The sequence below is a fragment of the Schistocerca piceifrons genome, chromosome 8 (assembly GCF_021461385.2).
Source record: "Schistocerca piceifrons isolate TAMUIC-IGC-003096 chromosome 8, iqSchPice1.1, whole genome shotgun sequence".
NCBI classification, from domain to species: Eukaryota; Metazoa; Arthropoda; class Insecta; order Orthoptera; family Acrididae; genus Schistocerca; species Schistocerca piceifrons.
The window spans coordinates 257,130,626-257,140,989 of record NC_060145.1 but is presented as its reverse complement, the minus strand read 5'-3'; the positions used below and the strand labels follow the sequence as shown (position 1 = coordinate 257,140,989).

Below are 10,364 nucleotides of genomic sequence, written 5' to 3'. Positions count from 1 at the left end.
GTAGCACCGAAAACGTTCTGTCTTCCACCACCATGCCGGTCTTCGACGTCAAAATCACCGTTCTTAAGGCGTTGAAAACATTCTCTGCACGGTCTTCCACTAATAGTTCCCTTACCATTGGTCTTACCCAGCATTTTAAGAGCCACAGCCGCAGACCTCTACATGTTAAAGCAGAAAATTAAAACTTCCCACATATGGGTACGGAAGTTGACGTAATTAATCGAGAATAACCATATGATGCAATCACAAATCGGCTAATATTTTTATGGTATTATGTTTACAGATGCCTAAGCTTATTGTATTACACCTATGACCAACCACCTGAACCCCACTTGCCGCTACTGCCGTCTATTGCAAAACGGCGGAAGCAAAGTTGTAGACTAATACTAATATGGGTGTTTCAGCATAGGTCGATACTTTATACCTCATTGTCAGAACCGCTTGTGCTATTGATCTGTAAATGTAATCATTTCATATAATCCACTTGCACTGTTGCAACAATAAATCTTGAGCGAATTGTAAATTTCTTAAGTGGTGTACTAGTGTGCTTGTTTGAACACACTGTTTTATCGTCAGCACCATTTTGTGTTACATCCAAATGCTCGCTAAACGCTCACATGGTACGGTACATCTACACCTGTGATAGGAGCCTGAACAATGGGTGTAGACGTACTAGAGCATATACACTGAAGAGCCAAAGAAACTGGTACACCTGCCTAATATCGTGTAGCGCCCCCACGAGCACGCAGAATAGCCGAAATACGACGTGGCATGGACTCGACTACTGTCTGAAGTAGTGCTGGAGGGAATTGGCGTCATGAATCCTGCAGGGCTGTCCTTAAATCCGTAAGAGTAAGAGGGGGAGGAGATTTCTTCTGAATAGCACGACGCAAGCATCCCAGATATATATGACGGTAGTATCTGTTCCCGAGAGAACAGTTACCGTGGATGACCATGCAGCTTTGCTAGAAATGAAATGATAATTAAATGGACACCCTAGCTGCAAACAGGCGCACTACGAATGTAGTGGTGTGGACATGTTGGGAATGTGGATCTCACGGGGAGCGTGCAAGGGATAAGTCCCTGCAGACGCACTATCCTCTGTGCCCGCGGTGGCTCAGATGGATAGAGCGTCTGCCATGTAAGCAGGAGATCCCGAGTTCGAGTCCCGGTCGGGGCACACATTTTCAACATGTCCCCAATGAAGTACATCAAGGGTCCATTTAATTATCATTTCATCCCAGATATGTTCAATAATGTTCATGTTGGTGACCATCGGAATTGTTTAAACTCAGCAGAGAGTTTCTGGAGCACTGTAGCTGTTCTGGACGTTTGGTGTGTCGCTTTGTCCTACTGGTATTGCTCAAGTCCATCGGAATGCACAATGAACCTGGTGATAAGACAGGATGCTCACGTGCGTGTCACCTGACGGAGTCGTATCTAGAAGTATCACTCCAACTGCTCACGGCCCACACCATTACAGAGCCTCCACCTGCTGAGGTTGTCTCCATACCCGCACACGTCCATCCGCTCAACAGAATACGAAAAGAGAGTCGTCCGATCAGGCAACATGTTTCCAGTCATCAACAGTCCAATGTTGGCGTTGACGAGCCCAGGCGAGGCGTAAGATTTTGTGTCGTACATTGATCAAGGGAACATGGGTGGGCCCTCGGCTCCGAAAGCCCGTATCGATGATGTTTCGTTGAATGGTTCGCACGCTGACGCCTTTGATGGTCCAGCGTTGAAATCTGTAGCAATTTGCGGAAGGTTGCACTTCTGCCACGTTGAACGATTCTCTTCAGTCGTCGTTGATCCCATTCTTGCAGGATCTTTTTTCGGCGGCAGCGATGTCGGAGATTTGATGTTTTACCGCATTCCTGATATTCACGGTACACTCATAAAATGATCGTACAGGAAAATCCGCACTTCATCACTACCTCGGAGATGCTGTGTCCCATCGCTCGTGCACCGACTATAGCACCACGTTCAAACTCACTTAAATCTTGATAACCTGCCGTTGAAGGAGCAATAACCGATCTAAAAACTACGTCAGACACTTATTATCTTACATAGCCGTTGCCGACCACAGCGCCGTATTCTGCCTGTTTACATACGTCTGTATTTGAATACGCATGCCTATACCAGTTACTTTGGGGTTTCAGTTCATAACAACTGTGAAATACTGCATTGATAATGGCTATTTACTAGCCGAAATGTGGATCTGCTCCAATAAAACTAGAACGGAAACGACGAATGATTGCTGCTCTTTATCATTTTGAAAATCATATCACAGTCATGGGGTGCATTCCAGTTTTCCTAATGGAAGGTAATTTGATGAGACAATTTTATGGCATGATGGTTCCGTTTATCCACATACACACAAGATGACTACATTAAAAAAGTCATGTTTTTACGCCAGACTTACGTTGTTGTGCAAAATCAACGACCTAATAAAAATACGTTAGTCGACACTTTCGTTGAAAAAGATTTCAATGACTGCATTGATGTTAAAAGTTTCATATATCGTTTATTTTTCCGTCTCAGTAGTACCTTTTTTAACAGTATGAATAGTTTCGATCACATTTGATCGTCTTCAAATGTATGTACGATGGCATGCTGAAAAGTAATGCCTCCGAATATTTTATGTAAAAACTTTTAGAAGTTTTAAATAAAACAAACTTTATTAACATTCTCTATCTTTATTCTTCGTGTCTACGTATTTGCAGCCCTCTGCCGCTAGAGGGCTCCGGATTGTAGCGTGTAACGTTGTGGTGCGTAACGTGACTATGCCAACGCGTGAGAAACAGGGCGCTGTAATCGAATTTCGAAGTCGAAAATTTTGTCCACACATGCAGCACTCCCTCCTTCAGCATGACAGCCCCAAATGTTCAAATGTGTGTGTGAATTCCTAAGAGACCAAACTGCTGAGGTCTTCGGACCCTAGACTTACACATTACTTAAACTAATTAATGCTAAGAACAACACACTCACGCATGCCCCAGGGAGGACTCGAACCTCCGGTGGGAGGGGCCGCGCAATCCGTGACATGGCGCCTTAAACCGTGCGGTCAGTCCGCGTGGCCGTCAATCCCGAATGACACACGTCCGCTGCGACATCTGCAATAATCCGATGGTTAGACACTGGACTCGCATTCGGGAGGACGACGGTTCAATCCCGCGTCCGGCCATCCTGATTTAGGTTTTCCGTGATTTCCTTAAATCGCTCCAGGCAAATACCGGGATGGTTCCTTTCAAAGGGCACGGCCGAATTCCTTCCCCGTCCTTCCCTAATCCGATGAGACCGATGACCTCGCTGTCTGGTCTCCTCCCTTAAAACAACCAACCAACCAATAATCCGACGTCTTAGGTTTACTGTCTTCGCTCATCCTCCATATAGTCCTGAGTTGGTCCAATCCGGTTTTCGCTTCAAAACCTTAAAGAACTTCTACGAGGATTTAAATTTGACAATGACGGAGCGGTGGAAGCAGAGCTGAAGTTGTGGTCTCTGTCAACAAACAGATCTTTCGTTGCGAGAAATGTTTTCGCCGCCAGGGTGATTATGTTAAGAAATATGTAGACGTGAAGACTAAAAATGTAACGTGAAGACTAAAAATGTAGACTATTCATAACGTTTATTTTAATTAAAGAGTCATAAGAACATTCACATAAAAATTCGGGGGCATTACTTCTCAGCAAGCCCTCGTATATGCGTAAGCAAACCATTGCGTATGTATCGGAATACTGTCATTGTATTCTGGTGTGCAGTTCTGATACAGACACGACGGGTTATTTACGCAAGTAAAAAGATACAAAGATTATCGAATGTGATCGAAACTAGTCATTCTGTAAAAAAATGTGCGCTTGTGACGGAAAAATAAAAGTATAAAACTTTTTCACAGTAAAAATAAAAATATTTCGAAATAAACGTCGTCTTTGTGCCAGAACAAGAACTTATTCCTTGCCCTCGTACGTGCTAGGTGGATTATAATATTCAGATCATCCAATGTGATCGAAACTAGTCATTCTGCAAAAAATGTGCACCTGTGACGAAAAAATTAATGATGTATAAAATTTTTGCACAGTAAAAATAAAAATATTTCGAAACAAACATCGTCTTTGTGCCAGAACGAGAACTTATTCCTTGCCCTCGTACGTGCTGGGTGGATAATAATATTCTGTTCAGATGACTCAGGAGTCTAGCACACACGTCAATGACACACGCAGACGCATTTAGAATCTGCAGCTGTTAATGACGGAATGCAAAAAATGTTAACTAAATGAAGCCACTATTCCCAAACAACCTAGTGGTGGAACGGACATGCCGGAGTATAAAATATAGAGACTTTCAAGTGACTGTCAAAATGTCATCTTGAGCTAATATAGTATATGAGTGTATGTATAGAAAAACGCAGCTCAAGGACCACACTCCATACATCCAATCTGTAATCCAGTGAGGAATTTTTCCTTGACCCTTTCAACCCGTACATCAGATGTTGGTGGTCACCCAGTCCTTTTGCTTTTTAAAAACATTCCGCTTCCTAAACTTTTGTGCCCACTGGTAAATGGACTGCCTGTGTTAAATGTTGTTCTCAGTTTATGGCGAACTGCAGTTGCGGAGTCGCTCTTGAAGAACATCACACGAAATGCATTCACCGTTGATTTCTAAGCCCTGTTACTGGAGATCACTATGAAGAAAAACTTATCGAGTTGCTTTATCCACACCTTTAATCATATAATACTTACCACAATACAGACATTTTTTAAAATCGCGTGACAGTGTCTACATCATTTTGAAAGACTCTGTATTTACACTTCTAACATGTTGTATATAGAGCATATTGACGAACACTGTAGTAAATACTACATCAACACGGAAAATCGTGCGAGTGTGCATAGGAGACAGTTAAAAATAGAATTTTGAGTGTTACCGCTCGCTTTCTAAGTACGCGAGCATGATTTATTCGGTAGCAAAACGTGTGACTGGAATATCAGTTTATTCTCTACCAGTAATTAACCGCACTTTGTCCTACCAGCCAATTTATGCAGCAATGATTGAACGCACTGCTGAAATTCCCCGTCCCAATTTATTTGCTAATAAAATACACGGATGGCTGTTGCAGTGTACATTGTTCCAGTAATTAAAACGCGGGGCTTTGCCGCCGGGTGTTGCGCACTAGAGCGGCTAGACGGCGCTGGGTAGCAGCGCAAAGCAAAGCGCGCCTCTCCGTGCGCTCGATTATATATGAAAAAAGAAAAACCTTACCGCAAATCCGGTAACCGGCAAGGAAAATATGTGCTGGTCGTCTGGTTTCGAAACAGACAGTAAGTCCTGCACGCCACTCTAACGCCGGAATGAGATATATTACTTTTTTTACTGAATGTGATACTAGTTTCTCTGCTGACAGAAGGCGTTGTTTAACATCGCTATTAAAAATGTCGGAAACCAGTTGAGCAATTTACTTCGAATTTTCACACGATACTCTCTTAAACGAGGCAACATTATTAGCAAAAATGTCGATGGGTTCTTGACCTATTTAGGGGTAACTTCAAATTTTTTACACGATACTCTCATAAACGAGGACACCAATGGCCCACATATTTTTCAATATATGTGGTATATCAGCATACATTTAATACATATACCATTATACAAAAGTAAGACAATGTTTAAAGTTGTTAACGAAAATCTCAGAAGGTTCTCGATCGATTTACTTCAAATTTTTACAAGATACTCTAATAAACGTTCGGGCGGACGTGGGCTACATTCCTTGAAATCTATATAAATACTCAAGTTATTAGCAAAAATATTCCGTATGAAGTATATTTATTTATTTATTTAACCTGGCAAGATTAGGGCCATCAGGCCCTCTCTTACATCTAACCAGGCATTCTACTTATTTTACATTCATACATTTTAGTAGGCATGTTAAACTACATCTAGAACAAAAAGTGAAATAAACAATTAGAAAGGTACACCTGGAAAAATACATACATATAGAGTTTATATTCGTAGATCATAAGTACTGTTATAATTAGACATTATTGAAGAGACAAATTTTAGATAGGAGTGCTGGCAGCAGGGAGTATGAGGGAGACTCAAGGTGAATGGAGGAGAAGAATAGACATGATGAAACATAATTAAGGAAATATAAAGGAAAAGAAGATTCCCTGGATAATAGAGATAGATGAAGGGGCAGGCATCTCAGGAGCAAGATAGGAGACGCTAGCTTTGCTATTTGACAGATGAGAGGATTGGCCTGGTACATTAATTTTGTGGAGAACTTTATGAGGATGATAGTAGGAAATGCTTCAACCTCTTCTTAAAAGCAGCAGGAGATTGAATTTTGCGGAAGGTAAGGGGCAGTTTGTTCCAGAGGCGGACAGCGGCAACTGAGAAGGAGTTTGCAAAAGTTTTTGTTTTGTGAGTGGGCACAGTTAGGATACCAAATAAGAGTGACCTCGTGTTTCTATTATGATGGCATGACAGGTTTTTAATCTCTGAAGCAAGGTACTGGGGTGCTTGCGCGACGAGGAGTCTGTGAAGTAGACATAGAGTGTGGTAGTCACGCAATTTGTCCGGCCGCAGCCACTTTAGCTCGGAGTATGAAGTACTAACATGATCATATCGGCGAATGTTGCAGGTGTAACGCACACAGGCATTCATGGTTAGCTCTAGCCGTCTTTTGTTTTCACTACTCGTACCTTGTTGAATCACATCACAATAGTGGAGGTTCGGTAGAACGAGTGCTTGCACGAGCTGGCGTTTCAAGTCCTGTGGAAATATGTTCCGAAACTTTTTGAGAGCATAGAGACAAGCAGACGTCTTTCGGCACACTGCGACTGTATTCTCCGCCCAGTTGAGATGCTCATCCTAAGTTACACCCAAGTTCTTCACTGTTTTCTGATATGATATTGGAGTACCGTCGAGCAGAATAGGAGGTAGCCGTTCGCGGAAATCTGAACTTATTAATTTCTGATGGGCTATTAAGATTACTTGCGTCTTTTTTGCATTTAGTTTAAGCCCCAGGCTTTTCGCCCATGTCACTACCGAAGACAGATCATCATTCATCTGAGCGACTGCAGTGTTCACGTCTTCAGGTCTGACGCTTAGGTAGAGCTGGAGGTCGTCGGCATAGAAATGATATTTACAGGAGGACAGAACCGACGAAATATCGTTGACATATAAAGAAAACAAAAGTGGTCCTAAGACTGATCCTTGTGGCACTCCCGAGGAAACATGTTTCCAGGAAGATTTTTCATTTACGCAGACAACACATTGCTGTCTGTCTTTTAAGAAGCTTTCAAACCATCTCATTGCACTATCAGAGAAATTAAGCTGTTGCATTTTTCTGAGCAATATGTCAAAGTTAACAGTGTCAAAAGCTTTGCTGAAGTCCAGTAGCGTTAATATTGTTGCCTTTCGATTGTCGATGGCACATTTCAGGTCATCTGTTACTTTAATTAGAGCAGTGTTTGTGCTGTGATGTTTACGGAAACCGGATTGAAATTTGTCATATAGGCTGAATTCATGCAAGTGTTCAGTGATTTGGTCATGAACAATATATTCGAGTGCTTTGGAAACAGTAGGCAGTATGCTAATTGGTCGGTAATCACTAGGCAGTTGCGGGTTTTCGATCTTAGGGATGGGTCGAATTATGCTTCTTTTCCATGCAGTGGGGTATATTACGTTCACGAGGGAAAAATTAAATATGTCAGTTAAGACAGGTACTAAGATATCGGCAACATTCTTAATCATGGTTATACCGATACTGTCATTGCCTATTGCATCAGAAGAGATTCTCATTATTGCTTTTCTTGCCGTATTTGTTGTTACATGTTTTAGATGGAAGCTATCGTTGTTAGTTATCCTGTTTGGGTATTCTTGTGGACGGTAATTATCAGCCGTGCTGGTATTCAGAGGTGCAGAGAAGAAATCATTTAATTCGTTAGCTGACACATGAAAAGTAGTTTCCGATTTTGCCTTTCCGACCCCCAAGCTACGGAGATTCTTCCATAGAGTCGTGGGCGTCAGATCGCTGCATACAAGGGAGCGAGCGTGCCTGATTATAGCATTGCGAATGCATTGTTTCACTCTGTTCCGTAGCTTTCTGTATTCTTCGAAACGCTCGGGTTTCGGATCTGCCTTGAAACGCCTGTGGGCAGCATCCCTATTAGTCATCATTTGACGTAATTCAGCTGTCAGCGATGGAGCAGGAGATTTTCTTACACGGATTGTGCGCACAGGTGCATGTTTGTCGTAGAGGGCAGTGAGTTTATCACCAAGTTCATTAATTTTGCCGTCGATTGTAGGTTCTCTGATTATTTGATGCCATGAGATTTCTGAGCAATCGGCTGTTAGAGCGTCAAGGTCAATACGTTTCATGTTCCTACAAGTTATGTAACGCGATTTGATCCTTGGGGGCTGCACAGAGTAGGCCAGGAATATTACATCATGTGCTGAGGGGCCAGGGGCCGAAGTTTGACCAACATCTCTTACTTTGTCAGTCTGTTTCGTTGCGATTACGTCTATAAGAGTATGACTGTGCGCCGTATGGTGTGTAGGTTGTAATGGAAGAATGTTCATGCTATTGCAACTAAACAATCTTCTTAGGTTTATTGCGGAGGGAGTGTCTCCTAGTAGGTCTATGTTCAAGTCACCCATTACGATGACATGTTCGTATTGACACTGAAGTGAATGTAATTCCGACTGAAAGGAACTCATTGAGCTTATTTTTGGCGGCTTGTACACGACGCCAGTCAAGAACTTCCGACTTTGTACATTTATTTCAATGAACATGAATTCAGCCTCTTTTTCTTCAGCAGGGTTTGCCGTACATAAGACTTTCGCTTTGAGATCTGTTCGTATATACGCGCCGACCCCGCCACCTCGCTTTTTTGATCTGTCTGCCCTAAGAAATGTGTTCCCTGGGAGATGAATAGATGCAGAGGATATGTGTGGTTTCAACCACGTTTCGGATAAGAGGATTACGTGGTAGTTTAGTTGGTTGAAGAGGAGGCTAAGTTCTTCGTAATGTGCAGGTAAAGACTGGATGTTGCAGTGAGCTGCTAAAAGCTCTGACGCGTTCCGCTGAGCTGCCTGGAGTAGGGTGGCAGACTGGTTTGTCCCTTTGTTAGGCACTACCTGCCGCGAGGGGCACTGGCCGGTGCTTCCGCCAAGTGACATAGCACGTGTCCGAGATTTTGCGCGCCCTGTTTGTGACTCCGCGAGTGCCGAAAGAAAGGCGACTGCAAGAGATTTCCTGAGGTTGCGGGAGTATAGAAAATGGATTAGTGGTATTCGGTGCAAGGAGAATATGACCAATAATAGTGACGACTGTGTGTCACTGTGTATCCTATGTCGTAAGAGGAGAAATGTAATTAGCGTATTTGAAACAGGTTAGGGTGGAAATAAGGGAAAGGGGAGTGATTTAAGAGGCCGATGCTGCCAGCAGAGAGAAGTAAGCTTAATAATTAATAGATTATCGTAGGAAGCTAGAATTAAATTGAAATTTACTAAAGTGATACTGGTAGTGATTATCGTAGCAAGCTACAATTTGATCGAAATTTGCTAAAGTGATACTGATGGTGATTTTTGTTATGAACAATTTAAACCAAAGAGATGGGTAATTAATGAACTAAAGGAGAGACTAATAATTGCAATAGAACTATTACAGAATGGAAGAGAATAAACTGAGAAAATGAGAAAAGTATTAGCAGTAACTAAAATTAAGTAATGGTTAGAGCTACAGACACAAAAAAAAATAGTGAAAAGTTAATACAGTTACAAAAACAATTAGTTGAAGGTACAAATATGGGTATAATTGAAAAGTTAATACAGTTACAAGGCTATATCTGAGTATAGGGCTGTTACAATTTGCAAATGGTGTTAAGTTTGCACTTTTGGCTCGAGTAGCTTCACTTAATACTATTCAGTTCTGTCATGTTTGTGACTGTCTTCTTTCCAGCTGCTGTCTTAATGATTACTCTGCCATCCTGAGTCCACAAATTCTGAAGACCGAAATGGGATATGGCACTGTTTAAAATCTTTAGCCGTTCGTGTGTCAGATCTTCCCTTATTGTAAGCCTTGTCCTTGCTAACTTCTTCTTCTGGGTAAAGATCTCTGCCCTTTTCCGGTACGAGAGAAATTTAATTATTATTGGACGAGGTTTGGTAGCACCTGGTAGTTTTCGTCCCACCCGATGGCTCCTGTCAATGTCTGCCTTGGTCACTTCAACACCTAATTTTTCACGCGCAACCTCTATAAGCAGGTTGTCTGTGTCTTCTTCCTTATTTTCTGCTACTCCAAACAGTCGTAGACTATTTCGCCTTTGGTACTGTTCTAGCTCGTCTGTTGCGGTAGATAG

General features: G+C 42.2%; 1 non-coding gene across 1 annotated transcript; it reads left to right on the top strand.

Moving 5' to 3' along the window:
- The first annotated feature begins 1,105 nt into the window (after positions 1-1,105).
- Trnat-ugu lies at positions 1,106-1,180 on the top strand. The gene has a single exon. It is a non-coding gene; the product is annotated as a tRNA-Thr (tRNA).
- Positions 1,181-10,364: the final 9,184 nt, after the last annotated feature.